The sequence below is a fragment of the Neolamprologus multifasciatus genome, chromosome 1 (genome assembly GCF_963576455.1).
Source record: "Neolamprologus multifasciatus chromosome 1, fNeoMul1.2, whole genome shotgun sequence".
Classification (NCBI taxonomy): domain Eukaryota; kingdom Metazoa; phylum Chordata; class Actinopteri; order Cichliformes; family Cichlidae; genus Neolamprologus; species Neolamprologus multifasciatus.
This window is the reverse complement of record NC_140439.1, coordinates 21,089,871-21,117,373: the sequence shown is the minus strand read 5'-3', so window position 1 is coordinate 21,117,373 and position 27,503 is coordinate 21,089,871. Positions and strand designations below refer to the sequence as shown.

Genomic DNA, 27,503 nt, shown 5'->3' with positions numbered 1-27,503 from the left:
AAGGACACAGAACAGGTGGATGACGTAGATATTACAAAACCACTAAGCTTTTTTAGATTCATTGACTGGTGGACTGGCATTAATAAGAGAGCACTGCTGTATCATTTTCTGTTTCTCTGTCAAGTTGCCGTCCTCTCTTCCCCTCCTGTCTTCATTCTTCATTCTCTCTGCACCTCCCTGACTTCTCATTTCATTTTGTGGTGCAGTTGCCATCCTTCTGCATCTTGCATCTCTCCTGGGATGTCTTCTTGGGGCCTGTGTTGTCGGTGATGAAATGGCGTCTGGTCAGTCCACAAAAAAAAAAGAGGAAAAAAAAAAACAGGCTCATGGAAGAAAAAATACCACATTGTGTCCTCCCCCATCATGCAGCTTTAGTCTGTCACTTCCTCAGCATGTTATTCAAACATGTGTGAGTGACCATGCACACGCGCGCACACACACATGCGTGCACACTCATGCGGATGCTGCACACTTCATTTAACACATACAGTACAGACAGAGGACTTTATGGTTTTCTTAAAGCTAGAAAACAAGGAAGTGCACAGAAATCGTAAAAGCCCGTGTTATCATTTATGTTCACAAATGCTTCTGGCATGGAAGAGGAACCATTGAAATTGCTCATCCAAGAGAAGGGAATAGGAAACGTGTATAATAATGTGAATGGTAATGCTTTAGTTTTATGCTCCTATTTCGGCTGTATGCGTGCAGTCTCGGAGCCCAGAACCTAGATTTGACAGTGATTTCACAATTTCTAAAATGAAATGCGTACAGAAATAACAATTTCAGAAATATTTTCTCTTATTTTTCCCTTTTGGTGTTTTTATCTTTTTTTTCTAGACTTTTTTGGGGTTTAAAGAATTACACACTGAATACTGCTTCAGCTGCAGTACTCGGCTTTTTATCCGCTGCAAGATTTTATTTTAGTAGATTCCTATCACAAAAAAGCCTGCATAGTTGTCTAAAAGTAATGGAACCTGCTTGTGTATGCAGCGCCTGCTGAAAGTCAGTAGGATGCTCGATAATGCTAGGACTTAAGTGTTCCTTGGTGCCATTAGTGTTATTCAGATGTGTAAATGTTGGATTTAGGGGGTTTCGAAAGAATGAAGATATGGATGGCAATTATTTATGGAATATATATATATGTATATATATATGTACTAGAGAGAGAGAGAGAGACCATCAACACTCTTTATTCATAAATACAATAACATTTTAATATGAAAATCCAGAGCAGTGTTATGTAATAGTTTTTCTCCTCTTCTTGTTTACAGACTAATGTCATGTAGTAGAAGAATGATGGATGCATGTACCTCTCTGTAACTTACACCTGGGCTTATTACCTCTGCCAAAGATGTCGAGCCTTGATTTCTCTGTCTGTCAGCATTGCATTCAAATCAACAGGAAGGTTTTAGCAAGGAAACCTGTTGGAGAGGTTGCACATTAATGAAAACTGTTGGTCTGGAGATCTCTTCTAGTTCAAATTGTGGGCCTGAGAATATGAATGAGCTGCTGTTGGTTTCACGGAGGACACGAGAGTCACTGCACTGTGGCTAAAGTTTAGCATCCACATCAGAATAACGAACTCGTGCTTTGTATAGGCGTCCATTTCTACTCTGTCAGATTTACATTTGTCATCTCACTTATACTTCAGAATCGTTGAGAAATTCTTGTTATAAGACAGGAAGTTTCCCTTGAAGGAGCAACATGTGGTGAGGTACTCGATCATTAACAGTAAGCTGTCATTCAGAGCAGCAGAGCAGAAGTACAGCACATTGTTGATGCTCTGGTCCTGGCTTGTATGTCATTTCCTCGGTGCTTTTGTGAGCATTGTCTTCAGACTAAACGCTGGGGGTATTTTTGCTTTTACTTTTCCTGAGTGGACACAATAAAAGCAATTTCTCTATAAAGTCACTCAAACATGGAGTAAACGGACAAAAGGGATTGGAGAAATCTGGGCCACAGCAGAATCCAGCCTGCCCCTCTGCTAACCTCCTCTCAAACAAATACAGCAGCCATTTCCTCCTTCTGTCCCTGGAGCCCCTCGCTTCTTGCTGCAGCACCAATTTGGGCGGCTGCAGCACAGGTGTTGTGACGTGTGCCATTTTTACCCTGTTTCATAACGTAGGAAAACATGCTGTTTTCACAAGTGTTTCAAATGTTTTATATAATACCGTGTATGCAGTTTTTCTAAATTTCCTTTCTGAAGTGACTGAATGAAGAATTTAGATAAAGAAAGCAGGTATTCAGAGTTTACAATTTATTTTGTTTTTTTATTGTTTTGTAATAGATTATATTTCAAATCAAATATGTAAAAGCATATTACAAATGAAAATCAAAGCAGTAAAATATTTGTATTCATATATTCAAAATGTACTTAAAGAATTAAAAAAAAATGTTTATACAATTTAAAAACCCATAATATTTTGCTTTACACTTTATTTAAACCTTTCTGTGGAGCTTCCCGTTGCTCGGTCTGATGTTGTATTTTATGTGGAGATGCATCTGGTAGGAATCAGTTGACCCCGCCGAGGGAGCTGAAAGTGAAAGAGGCTGTTATGCTTTAGTACTGGCCGAACTGCAAAAGTCACAGCCCGATCAGGCTAAATCCCTGGCGTGTCTGCAAAGTCAAGCATGATGGAATCGTTGCCGTGCTGTACCGAACAGAGAAAGCCCTCGCCGAAGTAAAAACATATTTCTGTGTTGTCTAATTTTGGATAGTTTAAACAATTTCCAAAATTTCACAAATGTTCGTTAATTCTTTTTTACATTTCTTGATATGCTGAAATATATTTTTCACAGTTTTATTTTCATGCAGATATTACCTGTGGATTATTTTTACTATCATTTTCTTAGTGTATCCTTATTTATTTTGGTTTTCTCCATAATTTTACCAAAAAATACAAAATGAAACAGAAATAAAACTAAAATTTTAAAATATAATTTAACTAAGTAATTTAAACGTATTTAATTAAATTAAATACAATTTAATTCTATTTTATAAATTGCATGAGTACAGTGCAGAACATAGGTAGTTTTAATAAATAAGTAATTTTAATAAAAAACACATTTCTTTCAATGCTCTAAGTGTAAAGTATAATGTTTTGTGTGTGTTTCGCCCTGATATGGTTGAGGTATTTTAAGTTTTAGGGACAAAAGGGACAGGGAGGTGTGTTTATTTATTCTTTATTCTCCTCTCTTTCCATCTCCTGACATATCTGTATGGCTCATCTTCCCGTCTCTTCTTTGAATAGAAGTAAAAAAAAAAAGAGAGAGAAAGGTTCATTTTTTTTGAATCCGCCTCTCGCCTTACCATTTTCATCAGCTGCTCTGATAGCCATGAATCTTGTCACTCATGTTTTTCATCAACTCATGTTCACGGAGCGTGTGGCGACTCCTGGAGATGGCCGCTGAAGCGAATGCAATGGTCAGAGAGTCACAAACCAAGCTTGTGAATAACACAAACGCACACATCGACAGTATCCCCGGCTCCCCGTGATGATGCTTTGGATGTGTACTAACATACAAAAAGCAACGGCAGAAACAGAAATAAAACATGGCAGGAAAACGTCTACGTGTCTGTGAATTACATGTACATCTCTTTGAGGTGAATCCGAACAGACAAAAAACTGGAACACTGTGTACAGTTGACAAAAACACGTCTTTGCGTGGACTTTGGTTTTTTACTGGCAAAATGTTTTGTAAGACATGCAGGATTTTGGTAGGAGGAAAACCATGTTTTCTTGTGAATGCCGGTAAAAAGAGCAGAAAACAAGAGAGCAGAGTGCACACTGTAATGTTTCCTGGTGGTTCGATTCTCAGATGGCAGGAGCCAGTTACTATCACTGGGTTTTCCCCTCTGCATCTGGGCTCTGCTGCTTATCAGCTCAGCTGTAGTTGTTTTCATATGTGAGCCATGTTTCTTTTGGTGCATTTTTTTTCTGCCTTCTAGATTCTTTGTTCTTTCAACCTGAACTTGACATTGTTTTCCCTGCTTATGTGCAAGGCTGGAATGATTGGCTATGACAAAAGGGGTATCTTCCTCCATCCTCAAAAAAGAGTGATGTCCTCTCAGACAGCTGTCATTTACCATTAGCCATGCACTGTTCACCTCAACTAATTTTATTCCTTATAGTTTTTCCCTTTGCTTGTAATGTTTTCCTTTAAAGGTAACATAAAGCACATCTTATGTTCTTTCGCCTAGACCCACAAATGACTCTATGAATTAAAAAAATCACTTGTTCTCATGGCGTTAATTGTGATTTAATTGCCCTAATTACTTCATTATCTCCTTCATGATTAAGATAATTAGCTTGGTGTTAAGTACAGTGACTTTTATCTGTAAGACAGGAAGAATTCCCCTTGATTAGTTAATGAGATTAATTAAATGAAGTGATACACCAGGTATAATAATTGTGCAAATTCCCACCTGCAATTCCACTTTCACGCCATTAATGAAAAATCACTGTAAATGAAGACATGCATGTGTTTCCATCTGGTAATTAATTAGAAATGACGGCCCTCACAGTTTAAATGTGAAATGTGGATAATTTTATGTGTTCTTTAAGTCTTTTTAACTGAAACAGATGCCACTGTGTCATATATATATATATTTTTTTTATTACATAAAATGTTCTTTCAGAATAAGGTCAATCAATGATAACATTTCTCTGGCTTTGGCTTTACATTTGATACAGAGAAAGATTTTTTTAAATAATTTTTTTTTTCAACTTCATACATTTTATAGATGTCTTTGCTCGCTTTTGACTTTGCATCTCTTAAATTGTAATTACTTGTTAAGCGTGGGATGGAGTTTGAAAAGTGACCTAATATCAGTCTCCCTGATGAGTTTGGAATAGATATTAGGCCTGTTTCACAGAAACTGTAGCTTGAATAAGGTCAGCATGCGTTGAATAAAGCTGAATCAATCAGCCTGGTTAGTCTTTAATGGAATTTAACCATTGAGAACATAACAGCCGAAGTTTAATACGGGATGCAGCTGGAAAATCTAACAGTGTGCTGAAAATCAGAAGATGTCTGGCAGCCTCGTCTGTCTATGTCTGTGTTCCCATATCTTTACTTTCTCCATCCTCTGTGTCTTTCTCTCTCTGTGTCTGCAGTCAGAGGGTAGAGTCAGTTTTACTGTCACTACCTGTGAAATTGTATTCCACGAAGATGGATGCTTTCTCTTATATTCATGACATCCAGCAAAGCACAGTCACCTCCAAAACTGTTTAATATGGATGCCGTGGAGGCGGACACATACACACGCAAACACAACACATGCATGCACGCACAAACGCATGGACATAGTGCTCCTGTGCGCTTGCACACTCGCAAACACACACACACACACACACATACACACACACACACAACACTTTTTGCCCCAAAGACAATGCATGGCTGGTGTTTTGCTCCTGCTGATGATGAAGAGTGGTAGTGACAGTGCTGCTCTCAGTAGGGTTGATGCATTACAACACAGTGCTGCCATGTTGCGTAAATTCTCTGTCTCTCCTCATTGAGAACATGGAGGCTTCTCATCTAGCCTGGTACACCAGTGCACTTTAGCTTCTCTACTCCCCTATTGTTCCATCGCTGGAGTTTCATAAGGACCGTCACTCTGTGTAGGCTAGTCATTCACTTCGCCTATTGTCTTTTGTGTGGGTATTTTTTTCCCCTGGCTGAGTGGCAGTCCAACATTGTACTTAACTCACCTGTACCCACCTCTCTTCACTCTTAGGGGAGAAACCATGCAGAGTAATCAGCGCGGTGGGGGAGGAGGGGTGCGGTCTGTGGGTCAAGAGGCCAGAGGAGACTCACAGTTGAGGGTTTTGCGGGCTGCAGTTGCAGAAATACACAAGATTAATAAAACAACACTGTGCACAGGATAGGAGTCTGAGGCTACCAACAGACCCTCTCTCCCCTCCCTTTTCACTTTAACCCTCCCTTCACTCTTACAGCCTTGCCTTAATATAACCAAGACATGGAACCCCATGAGTACTGGGGGTGGGGTGGGGGGCATTGTTATATTTCTTTTGGGCTTTGTTTTCCCTCTCAGCGCAGTAGTACAGTAGTTAGCCAGCACCCTTCCCCTGCCTGCTTGAGGCCAGCGGGGTCTTCCAAGGTTCCTCCTCACTATGTTCTCTGCGCCGTCTGAACCCTCTAGTATTTTCTTTTGACACCCTGATACAACAGGACAATGAGACGCAGCTCTTTGCATGTACAGGGATACAAAAATACACAACGCAGTGCACTCTTTTAGGAATATCTCCACAGAGAGGCTCCTTGAACAGTCAGTGTTGTTGCATTTCATTCTCTGCGAGCCTGTTTGGTTGAGCTGTGTTGTAGAACTAAACTTAGGCACCATGCAATAGCTGCAGGTTGTATGGAGTTTCTACACCTCGTTCTTTGGTGTGGGGGAGGAGAGGAATCACAGGCTCTGTAGAAATGGGGGTTCTGCTCAGAGGTTCAGAGGAGAGGTTTTGTGTAATCCTATGCTAAATTCAGCATCAGATCTTTTGGGGAGCTGTGTAAAACCAGTATGTTTTTCTTGTCTTTACTTTCCCTGCACACCTAAAAAATGATGATAGCACATGGCTTTTCAGCTATCTCACCCTGAAGGCAAAATGTACAAGGCTGCTAGGCGGCGTTACCTCTTCCTCTTCCTAGAGACAGCTAACCCCCTCAAAGGATGCTGATGTCTGGAGAGGGAATGCCTATGAGCAGAAATTGGGAAGAAGGAAGGAGGTTTTGGTGTAGGGTGGGGGTAAAATGGGGTTTTGGGGGTGGGGGTGAATAAAAGGGAAAGGAGGGAGGGAATATGTGTTTGATTCACAGCAAAAAAAAAAAAAAAGTAAATTCGGTCCCCCTGTTCTTTGTAGAACATTTAGCTTTGACCCTCCCTTGCTTTCTCTACTCCCTCCCACCACCACCACCCCCCCAACCCATGCACACACAGACACACAGGGTCCAGCAGATCTGCGGGATATTACACCAGCGAGCCTTTTCTATCTTCTGCACAGAGATGCACGCTTCTTAATATATATCTTCACCGTATAGTGTGTATATGTCCACACTGTTGCAACAGGCAGACACTGAGGGAGGAGAGAGGGAAATAGGGAGAGAGAGTGACAGGAAGAGAGTGAGGGAGGAAGAGAGAGAGGTAGGGTGAAAATCAGACTGAAATAGGAAAAGGGAGGGGGAGAGCTTTATATGTTGGTTTCATGTTTATGATGCAGAGAAATATATCAATTTACTTTTTTTGAAAAAAAGAAATAAGGGTAAAGGATAGAATCAGAATATTTCTCATATTTCTGGTGAACTAGTCAGCATAACTGCATCCAAAGCCCTGACCAGATCTCTACTTGTGCTGAGCAGACTGGAGGCGACCCGGGGTAAGTTATGGGCTTTTTTCTTTCTCTCCCTCTCTGCGCTGCTGATTACGATGCTGCTGATTGATTGGTTAGAGGCTGTGGATTATCACGGGCCGCTCGTCACCAGGTACCTGATGATGAGAGAAGAGAGAGACGAGAGGAGAGGAGGAGAAGGGGAGGGGGGGGAGAGAGGAAGGAGGGGTGGAAATTAGATGAGCACGGCCAATGCTCACATCACCAGATCTCACTAACTCTCTTTCTGATTTCTGTTTACTCTGCCGTTGCACATTTGTATACAGCATGTGCAAAAATTGATTTTGTGCATTTGTGTGTATTTGTGTATCATCTGGATGTGCATGTGTGGTCCCAGCCAACACACGTTTGCAGCCCGGCTGCCTTTCCTTAGTCAAGCCGGCGTGTGCTGATGAGGCCGTGGGGAGGGGTTTTGCTGATGAGGGAAAGCCAGAGGGGCTTTTTTTTTTTGTGAATATGCAGATGAGGGGCATGTGTAAATGGGAGGAGGCTCGACGTAAGTGTGTGCCACACGCTTTACTGTTTATATGTTCTCCATAGGGAGCCTGATCCTCAACAGATTGCCAGCGTTTGGTGTGATCTCGCTGCTGCTTTGTTTGGGGCATTCACTGACAAAGATATAGAAAAGAAAAGAGAGGAGCCGGTGAGGGGGAAACGAGAGGGGGGAAAAATGGATAGAAAAATACAGTTAAAGAGAAAGAGGAAAAAAAATGGTAGAGCAGCTTCGGGGCATATTTTCACCCCATTGACAAGACGTGATGATTGCTGTTTCCCCCCCCCCACCCCCCACCCTTTACCTCCCCAGACGTTTTTCTAATCCATTTGCATGTCAAAGCAGCGGAGGCCACTGTGCAGATTAGTATGAGATGACATAATGATGTAATGAATTAAATGCTCCTGTTTAAGCCCTGCACTTTGCTTTCGTGGGAGGCATGGACAGTGGGATAAGGAAACAAACAAGAAAGGAATAAGTAAGGCTAAGACGCTGGCAAGCACAGAGTTCACAGTTTATAAGTCATTTCACAAATGAATACTGAAATAGCATTTTATGCTTGATTTGACCTACAACCGCTCCTGTGTTTTCAGTGATTTTAATCATGATAGCATCATTTAGATGCATGCATACCTTTGCCTTTTACCATCTGTACAAATCCAGTGTTTACCATTAACATAACAAATCAGATATTATATTATATTTATTTGTGGGGATTTTTATATAATATAATGCAACAAATTAATGTAAACTTAAGACATGTTTGTTTTAAAAATTATTTTTAAAGCCTATTGACCTATTAGTTTCCTTTTTGGATGTGGCTCAGTGTCTTTGAAAGTCTATGTTTGAAGAGTTGCGCAGAGATTGTGTGGGGGGGAAAAAAAAAAAGAAAGATTCACATTTTTTCTTGAAAATTGTCGAGGATCTCATATTCTCCCCTCTGTACTCGGTTTATTTGTTCTTTTTTTCATGGTAAGTTTGCAGCATTTTAACGTTTACAATTTAGTTTAAAATATAAACTCTGAATGTGTTTGTGTGTGTGTGTGTGTGTTTTTATTTTTTTACCAAGTCTCGTTGTAAATTGTTATGGCCTTCAACACAGAGCACTAAAATAACTGTGTGTGGCAACAGCAAAGGCGTATGGAGTATATGATCGATTGAAGCGCTGGCTGAAGCAGTGTTTTTATGAAGCCGAAAAGATCTGAGACACGACACCTGGGTCTCTTAGGAGAAACACCTACTGTGTGACAGAAGCTGGAGTGTGTCACTCTTGTCGTCTCCCACCACAGAAATGACTGGGACACCCCAGCACACACACACATGCACACACGTGGACACACACACACACACCTCAGTCACCTGTAGCAATTTGGGATAGCTCTCTTATTGTGGGCAAGGTCAGTATGGGGGCTTGTTTAGGAGATAGATATGTCCCTCATCTCGACAAACTTTGTATTATTCACAGTACCTTACTTCTCTCCGCAGTTATCGATTTGCTACACAGATTCAGTTTTGCTTGACTTTTCTATTTGTTCATGATTTAGTTCTTCCCCCAGTGGAAGAATTGACTGGATTGACACCAGAATCCATACTTAATGAAGACATCATGATGGGTGGAATATTTATAGAATTTGTAGAGTTATTTACACATAATATAATTGATGGAATTATTGAAGCAATATTGATTTGGTGTAGATTTGAAATCATTTCTGGACAAAAAATTGTATTTGCGGCCGCTCGTAGGAAAAGCGAGAACCAATACGCGTACTGTTGCACTTGGAAAGAGAAGAGTACATTTATAAATGTATTCTTTTCTAGTTTATGATTAGCAAACCCCAGAATGGCCCTGGAGCCGTGTCCAGGCGGGTGTGGCCGCGTGGAGTCAGCTGGCTGGTGTGGGAGGAGGGGGGGTAATGAGTATGCACTGTGACAGCTGGGATAAAGTGTATGGATGTGTTTGGTGGGAGTAATCAGCTGCCGACCATGGGGTGCAATAGGGTGATGTGAGGCTTTATGACTGCCGAGCTTGCACACACACACACACACACACGGATGGACGCAGAGGTCCGTTGGGACTGTATGCTTCACCTCACCCTTGTGCTGCTCAACATATCATGGGCTTCACAGCTAGCTTCTCCTTTTTTTGGCTTCAGTAAAAATATATTTTCAATGTTGGCTTTCAAAGCTCGATGAAAATTAGATTTTTGGGGGAGTGGGGTGTTGTAAACATATTTTAATTTTGAGGAAAAAAAAATCATCAGAAAATAAATCACTTATTTTGGCTACAATTCAGATAAATAAAGCTGTATTCTGTGAATTAGGAGTATTTGGTTGTTAAACAGCACGCCCAGGAAAATATTGAATATGTGGTGTTTTAAACAAATGCTTTTCCAATATTGCAGAAGAAAATGAATAATGTGGCATCATATATTTCTTGTGGTGGTGTTGTATAATTGCATTACCGAACAGATTTGCTTTGTTACAAACCACATCTCAATTGAAGTTTTTGGAGCCTGTGGCTACAGTGCTTTACAAATAATTGATATAAAGTAGGCCCTCCTCGCCAGTGAAATTGAACACACTAATAAATGCATAAAGAGAAAATAAATATTGATCACCCAGTACATGAGAATGGGATAGTTTTGATTTGATTTGTACAGTTTGCTGCATGTGAGTATTAGTGGTAGTGGGGAGCATAGATGTGTGTTTGTTTGACCATCTGGATGTTTGTGGTTGCCTCTCTACAAATGTGCAGCTGTAATTCTAAGCTGGATATGTCTGTGGTCTATAAATATTATGTCGGTCTTCGAAAAAGGTGAAAAGATGCCAGTGTTGGTCTCTGTTTTAGCTTTTGGCTTCACTTCTGTGTGTGTGTGTGTTTGTGTGTAAAGTGAAAGTTGGATTAAATGTGTGAGAGTTGGAGCCCTTGCCTTGAACTCCTGGCCCTGTCACTCTGGGCTGCAGTTTTCCCCAGATCTTCCATGTTCTCTATAGTCAATGAGGAGGATAGGCGGGAAAGAGGATTATTGGTATTGATCTACCCAGGGGGATCATTAGGCATCACTATCAATTCACAGCTCCTAGCACACAGCACCGGCCTGCACAGACATTGCCAATTTGTCCCTATTAGAGAACCCAGTTTCTGGGTGTCTGCTGTGAAAGGCAGCTCAGGCCGCACTGGAGAACAGCCAGCTAGGGCCTGGTTTGGGCCTGACCATGGTGGGTTTGGCTGCACTTGATGATGAAACAATAGGCTGGCTGAGATATTTGCTATCACATTTGAATATGCAATAGACACCTTTTCTCTCTCTTTCCCGTATTTTGCATTAAGATGTCTGTGACTAAAAATGTTTATTTAGGGAACCAAAAGAAAAAAGATTTTTTTAGACTCACACATTCCACTTCCTGTCAGTAGCTTTTTTCTACATCCCCATATTATTTACCAAGAGGTAATTGGCACTGTAATAGAATACTTCAGTGAGGCTTATCCAGCCTGGCCCACTTATCTGTGTAAGCTGGCTGTTCTGGGGACTAAAGCTGCTAGATCCGTTGTCGCTGACTTTAACCCTCTCTGCTCAAGTCAGGTGTGCAGGGAGCTGCACTGCTGACTGCTACTGCATACCATGATGGGTGGTAGATGCCAGCAGGCAGCTCTCAGTTCACTTCAGTTTAAAGATACAGCCACTCCTCTCTTTCTCCCGCTCTCTCTCGTGTTTTACATTCAATTTATTGGGCACTAGGTTAGTTTACCACATGGCTTTACACCAGAAAAATTTTAACATTTTTATTTAAAATGTAACACAATTTATTACAATAAGTGGAGAGAATTAAAAAAACAATAATTGGCTTTTCTTCACAACTGAAAAAGTACCTGACATTATATTTTGTGTTAATTTTATGTAAATAACTAGTCTGGTGTACATATAGTGTCGAAGAGTGTTTAGAAAGAAAGGGCTGTTTTTTTAATATCCTAAAAATAAAGACACTAATTTGGATACATATTGGATTTTTAAAAAAATAAAATTTCACTGTATTTATTTAAGGTGTTTTAGCTTGTCTCAGCATCACTCCCAAGGAGTGAGCCAGACAAACCTTGCAGTCAACCATGCGGGTCAGTGAACAGCAGGTGTTTTTTTTCTCACGCCCCTTGACTCCTTCCCCGGCCTCTGTAGCTGCAACTTAACAAAAACACACATGCAGAAAGCCATCGCTTCCCACATTAACTGCCCTCTCCCTGCAGTCGAATACAGCTTGGAGACACTGTACTCATAGTATATTAAGGAATATGCTGTGACAGACAAATGTGTCTGACTTTGTAAACAGTGCCAGGGTTAGTAAAGACTGTTCCATTTCACATTGTGGTCTATTAGAGGGTGAGCTGGGTGTGAAGGACATCTTACAGATCTTTTAAGTGCTCTAATAAATCATCTTGAGGACATTCAAAATTCATCAGTGCTAGCTCTTTGCCCTCTGTCTTCCTGAAACGTTGGTCAGACAGCCTTTACGCATGAGCACACTCACTGCAAGCGGTTCTCCAGGGGAGCAACACATTGGTCCTAAACCTGACTTTTTGCATGTGGAAATCAAAGACTCGCTGGTAATGACTTCAGTCTGGGTAATGTGTGGGGGTCCTTTCGAGCTGCGATTCCCCAGGCGCAGCGCTCCTTTCACACTTCCTCATTCGCAGGCGATTCATAGGACTCTGCAGCTCTATCATGCTGGGTCAACGACCACACAAATGTCATATGGAGCCAGCTCTGTTTTAACCAGCCCCATTCAGTCAGCCACACTTCATCAAATATAAAAGCAAAGGAAATATTTGTAAGATTAAATCATCAGGAAGTGATCATGAACCAGTGTGTGACAGAAAGGTTTTTTTTAGTATTAGCATTAAATTACATGAAGACCACAAAAGAAATAAAAGAATCAAACTGATGATCTAATTGCTGCTTTGTTAAGCTTCAGCAGCAGTGTCGTGGAGCCACCAAGAGAGGGCAGTATGGCCTGCCTGAGAGCATGGCTAGCAGCTGCAATTCATGGTTGGAACATTGTGATCACCTGACATTTGCTTGGTTTGTTATATGCCTAGATGACATGCAGACATCACCGTCCTTTTTTCTTTCTTCATGGTGGCGTGGAGAAACTCTCTGATCTTCTCTCCAGCATGCATGCCTTTGCTATAGGTTTTGGTTAATTTCCTCTCAGTTCACTTTTAAAGGGAGCGTTTCCTAGTAGAAGGAATATATTGTGCTTGAGAAATCAACCCATTATTTGCTTCATCTTATAAATAATAATACTCTCTTAGAATGTTATTAGAAGCAAAAGCAGAGGGACATTTGTTAAATTAAACCGACTACATGGTCAAGCGCCATTTTGTTCCTATCCTTTGTGTTTTTATGAGGCACTGGAGGCAGACTGTCTGGGAGTAATCAGATAAAAACAGGAATCATTCATGATCCTTAAAAATGTACAAATGAAAAATAAACAGATTGCACAGAGGCAGTGGGAGTCACGTGTGCTTCCCTTTTTTTTAATGGTTTTTACCCAGAGGGCCAGTCATTGGTGGATCTCACTGGTAGAATTTCAGCATCACATCTCAATATGCATTTGTGTCGTCTTGTATGTTTTGTTATCTGAGGATGTAAGAATGTGTATGTGCATTTTCTGAGGGGTGATGGGAGAGGCTTAGTGTGTGCAAGCGAAGGAAGAAAAGGAGAGAAAAAGAACGGAGAGATGGATGAGGGCAGTTCGGGGGCCCTGGGTGTTTTAATTATCCACCACTCTGTCGTTGGGTCAGAGCTCGCTATCTCTTCCTGGCTTTATCCCTGTCTCATGATTTGAGCAGTACTTTTATCCCTAAGCCTTCAGCTCCTCTGGCCAAACAAAGAAAAAAGGGAGGGCAAAGAAGGGGTTTTACAGCAGTAACTATGCCACATTTACCATTAATATCCCTCAATCTCCTCTTTTTTTTATGTAGTGCAGAGCAGAGTAACCTCAATAAAGTGACCCCAGTGAGGCCTGGTGGTGTATGAATATGGCTGTTGGGATAGAAGATCCTCTTGCACTAGGTCAGAGCCGGTCTAGCTCTTCTCAAAAGCTGAAGCTAAGTGCTGGCAGCCTCCTAAACAAGTGAGGTGAAGGAGCACATTTTTTTTTATCTCCTTTCTCCCTTCACTCTTTCATTCGGCCTTTTTTTTTTGCAAGAAGAGATCATCGAAATGCCAAGCGTTCCAGGAACGCTGTTCGTCTGATAACACTATTGGCTGAAGAATGGCTACTGTGGATGGACACAGTGGTCACATGACCTTGCTGTAGAATTTCCCCGAAGCGGAAGCATTTACACACCCACCAAAGAATCGGGGTCGATTACGCTGTCTTTGAGCGTACAGACAAACTCGCACCAACTGAATGCAGTTTTACTTTCAGTGAGAATTTTACTTTCTCATTTTAACTGTTGCATTATTTCCTGTAAATTTTGAACATGCTTCTTTTTAGCCACAAAAAAAAAGGTGTTCCTTTTGTTGGAAATTAACCGAAGGTTTTCTAAAATTCTGCGGTAAAAAGAAAAACACGATAATTTGCTTTTTGTGTCGCAATTATTCTTGGTATTCTTTATAAATTTTGTCATTTTTTAAATCGTATTCACCAAAATATGTTAAAGGAGGAGAGAGATTTAGTGTGGAAAAAAACCATCACCAGACAGAAAGCCATTTTTCCCCCTTTTACTGTTCATATATTGTTTATCCAAAAAACAAACAACAAAGGCAGAAAGTAAATGTATTTCTTAGGACGCGCACAGAAGCTTGTGTGTGTATACTGTATATATCGCAGATGCTTATGTGTTAGTCTGTAATTTCTGGACTGTATTATATCTCCATGACAACATGGTTTTGATGTGGGTTCCCTTCCTGACATTTCCCTGTTTGGGAAGGGTTGTGAATTGCATTGCCTCTCCTTCAGTCAGCATGTCACATGAGAAAAAAAAAAAAAAAAAAGGTGTTTGGAGGTGGTGGGTGAATGGGGTGGGGTGGGGGGGTACATGGGGGGGGGGGCAGTATGAGGAATCTAATGGGCGTCTGGTCTGATTGTCCTCAGCCGTGGCAGTAGAGACAAAGCAGATGAATTGTGCAATGGATTCGAAGAGATTGGAGACAAGTGCATGTCAGCAGCTCCTCCATCTCTCCTCCTTTCCTCCCCCCATCCTCCAGGATCCCTCCCTCTCCATCTCTCCTCTCTTTTTGTCTGACATCCTGAAAAAAACAGGCATGACAGCAGTGCTCCGCTTGAGCAAAACATTAAAAACAAAATGCAATCCTCACCCATTTTGCTTTTATATTAGATATTCAGGCAGACACTCAGTGTGTTGGGCCCATATTAATTGTGAAACTCTGCATGACGAATTTTCACAATATTAATCACTGAGCAAACATCAAGGACATTTTGATTCATGCCGTCTGAAGTGCTAGAAATAAATGACAGCATTTATACAAAACACATTTAAAGATAAAGGCACTTATCTAATCATCTTAAAAGAGGCACGCTGGGCTGGAATCTGATAGACTTTTTCCCTGAATGTTTTTGTCTCTCATTCTCCTGATTTCTGCCCCCTTTTTTTTCTTTTTTTTTTTTGTTGCTAGGATGGAAGTGGGGGGTAGGGGTGCGGATTTGGTGGGGGACACTGTATCTTTCTCCATCTTGAGTAAATGTCTAGCCAGTGTGTCTGGCGAGTATCTATCTTTTCCACCGGACACTAACCTCCAGGAAAACGTTGCTCGTCAGCAGCCCCACTGCTTCCGTCCTGAAGCTGGTCACAGAGCAGCCATGCTTTGCATTTTCACTCGATCGTTTCTGAACCCTGGCAGGAAAAACGAAACAAAAGTGAGAAATCCACTGTCTTTTTCACACAAGTTTCTGGCCAGTGTCTTAGAGTCAGTGACTGATTTGTTTGCAGTACAGTCCAGGACTGTAAGTGTGAGGCTCCCCTATATTAAGCGTACTTATGTATTTTAAACAGCTGCTTTGAACTTCCAAAGAGGAAGGGATCTGCGAGGTATGGCATTTCTTTCTACAAAACAGGTGTAGTCATTTAGTGTCCTTTTATTTATTTATTATTTCTCTCTCTCTTATTTATATCTATATATCTATATGTCTCTCTTTCTCTCTCTACATATATATACATATATATACATATATATATAATATGTACGATAAAACAAAACACATTAAAGCAAAAGTAATCTCAAGAATGGAGAAACTTTAATTTGTTTAATTTGTTATGTCTTAAAAAAAATAACCCATTATTAAGATAAATGGACCCAATAAATTTTCATTTCTATCAAGTGGCCACCTTGACAGTACTGGTCTGCCAGCTTTTGTTTTGTGTTGACTGCATTTATTATTCATCTTTACATCAGTCTGTATTTTAATATGAATAATGGAAGAGGTATCAGAGAAGGAAGAGGGATGTGAGAGAGGGGTGCCACACAGCATGTGTCCTTGGCTGTTCTCTGCTCCAGCACTCCTCAGAGTGGAGCAGGTGGGGGGTGGAGGGGCGGGGGGTTAAAGGAAGAGGAGGTTTGTTGGGCCCCGAGTCTTGCTGTGTCTGGTGCAGGGCCAGGATTCTGGGTCCTGCTCTCTTTGTCTTTCTCTCTCTCTCTCTCTGTCCCTCCTCTCCACCTCCTCCTGCCTGCTTACCTGGCTGGCTCTCTTGTCGGATTTAATAACAGTGTATAAATCAAAAGCCTCCTGTCAGCCACACAGCCTTCATTAAATTCAAATGGGGAACGGGTCTCTTTGGATCCAATTTTAATAAAACCAGGTAATCAAATATGGGTTTAAAATTGGGTCATCATTTCACAGCCGCACAGAAGTCTGATCGCCATTGGTTTCTAGTACACACATTTACCATTTCAGTGAAGAAGCCCTCACTTATACATATACAGTAAACATTTTCTCCAAGGGCAACTATATATTGTTTTCTTTTTATGCACACACAATGAAAACTTACTAACTTATTGCATTCTTTTCAGTCTAAGAACTTCATCATCAACGCGTTTTACGTTTCTTTGTGCAGTTTGTAATGACATTGTGATTTTTTTTTTTAATATGAGCAAAATATACATCGGTGAAAGTAGTTTATCTTCCCTGAATGCAGTTAACAGAAAAAAAGAGATAAATCTCATCAAAGGTGTATTAAATTGTCATTGTTACTGAGCCTTTAGATAATTCACAGAAATTCAATTTGGCTCAAGATTTTCAGTTTTCATAGCTTTCTAATCAAAACATGCCTGACCACGTCACACATATGTATATGTACAGTGTGTTGCAGCTGGGCCAAAGATCAGTGTTCTTACTGTATAGAGAGATTATATCATCTATATGAGATATCACGATTCACTGAAAGATAAATCAAGCTTTCAGGGTGACCCCCCCCCCCCCCCCCCAAAAAAAAAAAAAGAATAAATAAAAATAAATAAATAAAGTTTAATTGTGCCCAGTTACTTGTAAGAACTGCATGTGATAAATGCATCAGTGCTAGCTATCTCCTTTTTTAATGGTGGTGCCTTCAGACCTTGTCTGCATGTTTTCAATATCTGATGTTTGATGTGTTGATGTTTATAGGTTTGCACATCAGATTTTTTTATTTTTATTATGAATATAAATAAGGGTATAAATCATTGTGCATGTGCAGAAATGTAAGAAAAACGAAGGACTTCTGTCCTTTATCAGGTGCTTTGCACATGTGTTTTGATGATCAATAGTTGGGAAAACGTGCATCATGCAGCTTGCGAGCAGAAGAGGGCACTATGAGTCGCTGCTGTGCATTCTCTGTCCCTCTCTTTCATTCTGTGTCCATCTCATCTCACTTTGTTTTGCCTCCCTCTGTTTTTTGTAACAATTCACCATATATGTGTATTTCAAAGCCAAAAGCCATTGACTTTACGTCTGAAATAAAGGAGGGCATATGTAGGATTGTAGTTAGAACACGTTATTTAAAACCACAGGTGGAAATTATGAAAAAGCTACAAATACCATGTTCTGCACAGACCACTGCTTCATCTGCTTTGTTTAACCTTATACATGTAGTATAAGGTGCAATATTGTACCTTAGCACTCCCTTTAGTGAATGATATTAATATGTTTATAGTTTTACATACAAAGTTACAAAAAAAATGCCCCAGCAACTATATCTGTTGTTGTGCAATTTTATATTTTATGTAAATACTGATTTAACTACATAATCACATTTTTTGTACTTAACAATACTGTAAGTGGCTATGCTTTCTATATTTCTTTTATGTCCAAGATCCCTCCTTTTAAGTGTTCCAGCCACACCTTTGTTAGAGGAAGACAATCACAGTCGGTCCTGGAATTATTTTTCCTCCTCAAAAGCCGTTATGGCCGCTCTACCTGAGCATTGTGTCCTCTACAGGCAGGTCAGAGGAGTTCCCATCGCCCCCTGGTGTGTTTCCCTCTTGCCTCTGTTCTTCCTGCCTCCCTTCCTGTTGCCATCGTGGCCTGCCATGTTAGTGCTGGCTCCCGCTGCTCAGCCCTCTCCTTCAATAAATCTTCATATGTGTTGGAGGGAAGGTGGAGGGTACAGACAACAATAAACACCGGTACTCTCCATCAAAGGGTTATCTGGCTTTCACAGGCGCACTGACAGACTGCTCTCTGACATGGAGCAGAGGCCAAGTGCCATGTCTCAGATGGGGAAGGGAGGCCAAGATTTGAAGAAAGGAAAGTGATTCATTTACACACCTAAAAAAAAAAAATCTTCAAAAAGTTCAAACATCAAGAGAAAAGAACTGACGTCAAAACAAAGTTTGAATGATTAAGTCGCCAAAGATTCATGAGTCCCCATAGTCTTCCATGCATAGCACCCCCTTTACTGCATTTCTTTCTCACTTTTGTCTATCTTAATATTAAAATAGTAAATCTGCAATTTGGCTCTGAGAGTGAGTATGCTTATTCGTCTGATTTTAAACAAATAGACTCAATCTTTTCAGAAGAAACTGTGTTTTATGAACGGTATATATTTCTTTGTGTGTCGAGTTGCAGGGCCCTATTCTTCAGTGCCATATTAGTGTGTCAGCGAGGCCTGCATGTTATGAATTACCAGCCCCAAATTTTGCAACTTAAAAAGTGGGAATGAGAGTAAACCTTTTGTTTATGTCACCTATCATCTTGAAATATTTACCACTCTACGCCTCTCAGCTCCCTGTCTCCCTCCAGTGTGATAAAAGGTTGCTGGCTCCCAGTCTTAACCCCTTCTTGCTTCGTCCCATCTCCAGCTCCATCTGTGCTGAGAACAGACATCATATAAACCTCATCTTTCTGCTCAAACCTGCTGCCTCCATTTTTTTTTTCTTTCTTTCTTTCCCGCAGGAAGTAGTTTATTCAGGCTGGTTCCTTTGGGAATCATATAAGCATTTGACCAGGTGTCTGTGACACTTTTCAGTATTTTATTTCAGAGCATGTTTGTGTGTTTAGTTGTGTATTTGAGTTATTATATGTTTGACTACTTAGTTCGAAGAGAAACAATACACGTTTGTACTTTTGCACTTTGTATGTCTGTGTGGTAGGGTATGGGTGAAAAGACAGAGAGAGAGAGAAAGAAAAGGAAATGAAATTCAATGCTGAATGAATTATGGAGTATGTATCGTTACCTACTGTGTGTTGTTCTGAGCGTGCGAGAGAATGGAATTCATGTGCGGAAGGTGCAGAAATAAAAACAGAAAAGCTGCAGTGTGTTTTAGACGGAGTGCCATGTACTGTATGAATTGCCTGCGGTTGCCTTGCAGGACTGATACCTCTGAAATCCACCATTTCTCTCCATTCGCTTTCAACAAAAAACATGTCCCCCAGCTAAGGTGCACATTCACTGTTTTACCACCACTTTTTCAAGAGAAAACAAAACTGAGCGGAGTAACAGCCAGATACTGGTTTTGTAAAGATGTATCGCAGTGCTTTCTAAGGTAGATTGGCATTGTGCGAGAGTCCCCTTCCATGCACCGCTTTTCACTGTGAGGGGCTAGCTGGTGAGATCAGAATTACTGAAAATTACTGCTGTTGTGTTGCTTTGTTACGTAAAATGATTGTTTCATCAAACGTGGTACTTGTCTTTCTAGGAATTGCTAATCAAAAGACAAGTGAGCCTACAGTAGAAGAAGAAAAAGCATCCTCTATTTTTGATTTACTTTTTTTTAGTTGTTATTGACATGAATTCTAATAGGCTTAGCTACATGTGTTGCACGGGATAGATCTTACTGAGTTTGATCTTTTTATTAAATTATTTTTTTGTTTTCCAGTTTGAATAAATGGAAATCAGTGCTTACAGGAAAGTTTATAATAATAAAAACCTACTGTTAAATAAATGGAAATCTTTGGTGAGTAGTTCAAGATCCCTAGTTTTGTATTGCTCAATAATATGCATAATTCTAAAAGGCTATTCTTCCTGTTCTACACATTGCACTCGCCTCTGTCCTTGTCTTTTACTTTGTCTTTGTCTTCTACCTCTTCTGCTTGCTCCACTTTCACCTAATCTTTCTGTTTGGACATACCTCAAGTATTCTCAGTTGCATTGAACAGTGAAACCTCGGGGTCTGACTGCGACTCTCCTCTCTGCCATCCTTGTTTTCAAGTCCCATCCAGATTTTTTTTTCTTTTTGCTATTGGATTGGGTGGGGGGGTGGGGGGGGGTAGGCCTGATGTGGGGGTTATGTTAGGAGGGGTGATCATAAATATTAGGAGCTGCATGGAGACAAAGAGGCTAAAATGGAAAGGCTTGGCTGGACGAGGGGACCTGGCCATGTCATGTACCCCAGTCATTTTTCTTGTGCGCTTAGAACTCAGTCAGGGGTTTAATTGGAATCCAGACTTCAAAGAAACCCTCGGCCCATCCAGCAGCACCCCATCCCACCTCCACCCCTGCACTAACTCCCCTGGCTGGATCCACTCACGTCCACAGCACATACACACAGACCGTGACCACTACAATATCAGAGAGAGCATCACCATGCACGACCCTGGCTGAAATTGACTTTGCTCATATTTTCACAAGATGTTTAGGTGTGGTGCATGGATTTGTGTGGTCCTTGGTTGTGCTTCTATTTGCACATACCCATTTTTGTTGTGCTTTATAAAAGTCGCATATACTTTATATATTTTGTTTGTTTGGCAATGATTAAACCCAGATATAATATATAAAGTCAGAATAAACCGAAGTTGACATTATATATATATATATATATATATATATATATATATATATATATATATATAATTTTCCTATTGCTGTGTAAAAGAAAAGAATCCACTTGTGTGGAATATGAATGAAATATGAATGTCACCATATTTCAAGAAATCTACAATAGCAAAAATGCATACTATGTATTGGTACTAAAAACTTAAAACATTTAATAGTTTAGAATTGTTAACAGGTAAATACATTTTGTTGTACAGTTTCCTCCACAAGTCATCGAGCAAAACTTTTACTATGCTGAATGACTGTTTTTCATCTAGTGGGCACACACTGGTATGTTATTTTACTTTTTTAAATGATTGTCTATGTTATTTTTGCACTGAATTGTCTGGCATTTATGCCATTATTACAGGAATTAAAAATATGCTGTATATGACTCAGAATTAAAGTGAGAGAAAGTTAACTTTGTAATAGGCAAAGGCAGAAAAAAAATGGGTGAGATAAAATGTCTGTTGTATAGTAATTAATATTGGAGCAGCAGGGGTTGATGGGTAGTAATATTCACCTATGCAATTAAGACTTATGCATGGTCCTTTGGAGTTTCAGTAGGCCTTGTTAGCACTGTGTGGAAGACCTTTCTAAATCCTTACCTGTAAGATAATATGTTTCAAAGCTGTAATTATGAGCAGGGAAAGAGGACCTATTTTCAGACCTCTAACAAATCACTTTTTCCGTTACACCTGGTTAAGGTGTTAATGACTCCTTGTCTTGTTAATTTTTTCCATTTGAATTATGAAACAACTTGGGTGAATGGGTGAAGTTTTATTCAGTTTAAAAACTATTGTGGCTTTAATAAAGGTGAGGAGGAAAAGGTGCTTTTTCAAAAATGGATTGGCAAGTTCCAAAATAGGTAAATACAAGAAGTAAATGTGTGATTAGAAGCACAATTTGGATAATATTACTGAAAATGTGGATAGCTTTCATTATTTCATTTAAGGAAAATAAAAATAAATGAATGGGCAAATATTGGTTTACGTTTTGTTACGCCTTCACAGCTTCATTTTTTTTTTTTATTAAACTACTTAATTTATACTTTTTTTGTGAGATTGTGACATTTTAATGAGGTAATTTTACTTTGCTGTAACATTTTGATAACAGCTGTTAAAGACATACAGTATATCCCTGCAAAGGATGCTGCTACTGCATATAAGGAATTCATCAATCTTTTGAGGACTAGCTGTTCAGTTTTGACCTGCCATATCATAGTTTACAGTTGACTGTGTAAATGAATTCAGGCAGATCAGTTTAATGCAAGAGCCATACTAACAGCTGGTGGTAGTGATGATGATGACTGTGTTGTTTAAAAGAAAACAAAGAGGTCTTTTCTACTATCCAGCTGTCTTGCTCAAAAAAAAAAAGAAAGAAAAGAAATGTATGGCTGTCTTGAAGAGAAGCGTGGGCTCTGAATGACTAATAGAGCTGCTCATACAGAATGGTTTGTAATGGAGGTGTTAATGACCATGTTGCTTAAAGGTTACTTCTGAGTGCTGTTTTCTTTCTCCCTCACGTCAACACCTTTATGCTCCCACCAACGTGCTCACTTTGTTTCCTATTATCTTCCCCTTTTCCAGCGCAACCTCGAGTGTAACTGCAGCATCCAGAAGATCAAGAGATGACAGAATCTGAAAAGAATAAAGAAAGATATAAAAAAAAAAAGATAATGAGAGAGAAAGAGAGACACAAGACTATAAGGGGAGAAAAAGGTGTTAAATAACAGAGGTCTCCGCCCAGCGGGATTTTGACTTAAAGGGACTCGGACACCTTGACTTGGCTGGCATCAGCGGTGCTGTTAGCACAACTGACACCTATAGATGCATAGAACAAAACACACAGATTCCTGTTGCCTGTGGATTCCAAAGTGGGTGAAATTTGGGGGAAGAAGGGGTAGGAAAGAGAAAAAGGGGAGGAATTTTTTGAGAAGTGTGGAGTCGGTGGTTATTTGGGTTGTACATAGAGAGGGGGTGCTAGTGAATGGGTGTGTATGTATGGGTGGCCAGGTGGAGGGGTGGTAGTTTTTTTTTGGTAATTGCATCTCAGCATCCCATTGTCAGTGGGCTCAGTGGTAGGTCTAATTTGGGAGCAGAGGTTGTTGTGCTTTGCACCCTGGCAGACCAGACTATTGTCATATGTAGCGGAGCAGGGGGCTCTGCAGCACTTTCATGCTGGGTCTTTATCGAAGAAACAGGTGCACATTTGGGTACTTAGACATCGTTTTCAAGAAGATGGCGAACATTTGCATAAACTGATGTCCTTACCTGAAAACAGGTGAATGACTGTACATATATATGTCCTGGGTCCAGGTGGATCATACATGTACAGCTGTCATATAGGGTGTAAATTAAGGCAATTAAATGGTGATCGTTTCTTCTCATATGATGACAATTGGTTTGGATAAAGAGCCTACCATTACAGCATGCTTCCAAAAAGGAGCATGTCATTACTGTGCACCATGTAGTAATATGCACTCAATGAATGGCGATGAAGACCTCAGTAGTTGGAAGAACAATTAGTGACAATTACCAGTAGGAGTCCTCATTTTAAGGTGCTCAACGACTCATGTACTATACTTTAGAAAGGTTTGTAGAACCTAGTTAGCCAAAGAGAGTCAAACACTGAGTCTGTCAACACAGTACATGGCTCAGCAATGTGGACCCTGTGGATAATTCTGCTAATTTCGTACAAAAGTTCCAGTGGCAGAAAAAAAGCATACTATGCATATAAATGTTTTCCTCCGAAGTTGGTTTGAATACATGATTTGACTCTTGTAAGCATAAAGTGAAGCACTGTTTCCAACTTTTTGCAAACCTTTGCTGATTTGGAATGAAGGACTACACCCTACTATTAGGATGCTGTAATTTAAAGTCTAAAATAACATACACACACACACACACACACACACACACACACACACACACACACACACACACACACACACACACACCATTATATCTCCCTACATCATCTGGGTTGATAACAGACCTTAGTGCAAAGAGAGATAGAACATGACCACAGAGAGAGCAGCTTTGCTAAACAGCCCACTCCTTCTTCACCTGCATGTTACACCTGGTTCAAACATCATGCTTCCCTACTTCATCACTGTAGCGAAAACTACAGTCTATATATATACTCTAAAGACTCATCTTTGGACTGAGCTCATTTAAATGCTGTCTTTTATAAATGTCAAGGAGAATATTTCACAACACAGAATCTTCAAACCATAAATCTGTCTCGATCACACCTATGGTGATATTTAAATAAAATGAATAGCGTGGCTACCAGCATCACAGTGAATTATATTTGTTTGGCCTTTTTCTAGGGTGTTTTAAAGGGTATGCTATTACAGCCGATGCAGAAAATTGAGTAGTATATATATATTTAAATTTCAATGGCATAAGTATAAGCACAATTAATATATGTCGCAGTAAACAGCACCCTTAGAAATATGAAACAATGCACGTATATCTACGAACTTTGGAATTCTAGGTAATAAAGCAAGACTTGGCTATAAATGTTACAATGATTTGCAAGACTTCAGGATAGAAAGGTGAACCTCCTGATCATTTGTGTAAGCGCAGGTAACAAAATGTTTGGTTGAAGTTTTGAAGGACTTTGCAAATATTAATAAAGCCACACCACAACTTGAAACATAAGTGCATATTTGTGAAAATGTACCTTAAAACAAGTTTAACAACCTTAAATCGTTCATCCCACACATATTGGTGTTAAATACAATTTTCTTCAGATCTGCACATATTTTTGTTCTTGCATTCTTAGACAAATGAAGCTGCTGTGAATGTTTCTATAGATACAAACTTATTATGTTAAGAAAGAAAAATGCTGGACTATCATTCAACCAAAAGCATTAGTGATCATTAATGCCTAAACATGACTGCAAACATTTAGGCGCTATCTGTGTTTATTGCATTACTAGAGGAAAAATATATGACGTTCACTGTCAAACAGTATTTTTGTATTGACACATATCTCAAAAATCATTGCATTGTATATATTTCATTGTACTGATAAAATCTGTTATTCAGACATTACACCAGCCTAAGTTTTATAGAGGACACAATAAGCAAAAAACATACCAACCGTTCAATTATCCTTTACTTTCTGCTTGGTTTTATATTTGCTGGTGGTGTTTCCTTTGTGAAACTCCACCCATCTTCAAGCATACTTGAAAAGCAAAAGGTGGGAGGAGTGTGCCTGCCTGCTGGAAGGGTCAGGAGAAGAAGCAGGAAGGTATCAATACAGAACAACCGATTCACTTACAGCAGCCTGTGTGGAGGTGGGCTGCAAAGCGGCCTGCAGAATGGCTGATGTCATGCACCCATGTTCTGTATGTTTGAAGATATGTCTTTTGCATGATCTAGTCACATTTCAAGTAGATGTTGAAAGTAAAAAAAAGTGCAGACACAGTTATTCTATGTGCTTGTGTTGTGTGCTGAGGTCTCCTTCGTGCACCCTCCTGAAACGCCAGGCTGAGCCCGTCAGACTGTGACACAGGAGGGCAATCTGCTCCTCCTGTGGTTTTGTGTGGTAACAACCCCCATGCTTCAGACTTCTACCAAGGGGATTAGGCCTACCAGTGGGGAGAAGCAGAGTGGAAGCCTGTGTTCTTAACATTGTAGTGATCCTCTCTGCTGGTGACTGTTGTGGGATGCCTTTTTCACCCACTGAAGCTGCACTCCAAATTGTAGCCTCCAAACTAACTGTGCCTCGCAAGGAAATCTCTTACAAAGTACTTGTAGCTTTTATTCTCACTTTTATTGTGCCACAAAAGTGTCTCTGAAGTCTGTCGATCACTTTATATAAAAGGTTTGCTGTAGTTCACTTAAACCTCCTTGTCCTCTGCCTCTGCCTTTACATTATTTTGTTCTGATCAATACCTGCATTTCTTCGCACCTTATTAGGAATGTGATTGTAAGTTTAGAATGAAAGTGTTTAAGTGCCGAATCCACAAACACAGAGAGAGTAAAGAAATGCTGTGCCAGCCCTGCAACAAAGGCTCCATGTTCTATAAAAACCTTAATTGGTCTGTTAAACATTAGACTGTAATCTCATGTGGTGAGCCTGGAGAGATCTGTAAACACCCTGTATGTGGTGTTTCTCTCCACCCTCTCCTCTGCTTCTTTTCCCCTTACACCACACCAAAACAGACCCACGTGTTGATTTCAAGGCCTGAAACTGGATTATGGAGTTTACTATCTTTTTTTTTTTAGGTAGTAAAGATCTCAATAAAATAATGTTTGGAAAATTTGTTGTTTTTTTCTTTAAATTGGTCCTTCTGTTAGCCCTTAGACCCTAAAAACAGAGGTGTTCTGCTCTTTATTTCAGAGCCAGTTAAAGGGTAGCAGACATCTGGTTGCATGTAATAGTCACCTTCCTAACATGTGGCACAAAAGTTAATTTTAGAGGGCCAAAGCATGAAGATGTAGGTCAGTTGAAGGACAACATGGAGAAAGCAGAAAAACATCAGCCGCATAATGTGAAAGCTGTCTGGTTTTAGGTCAATCAGTTTTCTTCGGTACACCCCCATTTCTCTGCTCATTCACTCACAGACTCAGTGGAGCCAATCATCACGGAGTGGGAACACAAAGGGGTCATTGTTTATTAACTTTTCAGCAATGTACTTTACAAAATAGTTAGCAACATACCGTGCTACGATGAAAACACTGCTTGACTGCACCACTGTCTACACCTCTTTATACTTTGCTGCATGTCCTGTCGACAGTGTTAAGAATGTCGTTAACAATGGTTTTATCAACATATCTAAATTATTCAAAGCAGTTTTCATATCAGAGCATATTGAACAACACATACGCCAAAACTGATGTATAGATTAGTTCAAACAATAAATACATTTCAATTCAATTCCATATATATAGTGCCAAATCACAACAACTGTTTGCCTCAAGGCACTTCATATTCTAAGGTAAATACCCTATAATAATACAAATAAAACAGAGAAAACCCCAGCAATCATGTGACCATCCTATTAGCAAGCGTTTTGGTGACAGTGGGAAGGAAAAACTTCCTTTTAACAGGAAGTAAAACTCCAGCAGACCCAGGCTTAGGGAGGGGTGGCCATCTGTTGGTTTAGGGGAGAAAGATGGGACAAAGAAGGAAAACAGATTGCATTTTTTTACCTGTATTGTAGTTAGCAGGAATCCGACATTGGTGAAATGGAAGCAAGATTTTCCATACTGTGCCATTTGATTTTTAGGGAGGGTAGCACTGCACTCAATATTAGTCCAAAATAGCATTTTTTTTTTTAAATGAAACTGAAGTCGTAGGCATTAATTTTGCTGGTGAAACACACAGCAGTCACTGGATG

At 40.0% G+C, this 27,503-nt stretch overlaps 1 protein-coding gene across 5 annotated transcripts in view; it reads left to right on the top strand.

Annotated features, from left to right (window-relative positions):
- The first annotated feature begins 6,927 nt into the window (after positions 1–6,927).
- Positions 6,928–27,503, top strand: part of zfhx3b (zinc finger homeobox 3b) — a 287,490-nt gene continuing 266,914 nt past the window's right edge. For 3 of the 5 annotated variants that reach the window (XM_085162793.1, XM_085162766.1, XM_085162786.1), the window contains exon 1: positions 6,934–7,394. The gene's annotated coding sequence lies outside the window, so the exon portion shown is untranslated. Of the gene's footprint in view, positions 7,395–27,503 lie in introns of all 5 variants that reach the window. The other 2 variants (XM_085162836.1, XM_085162826.1) reach the window with 2 other exon arrangements.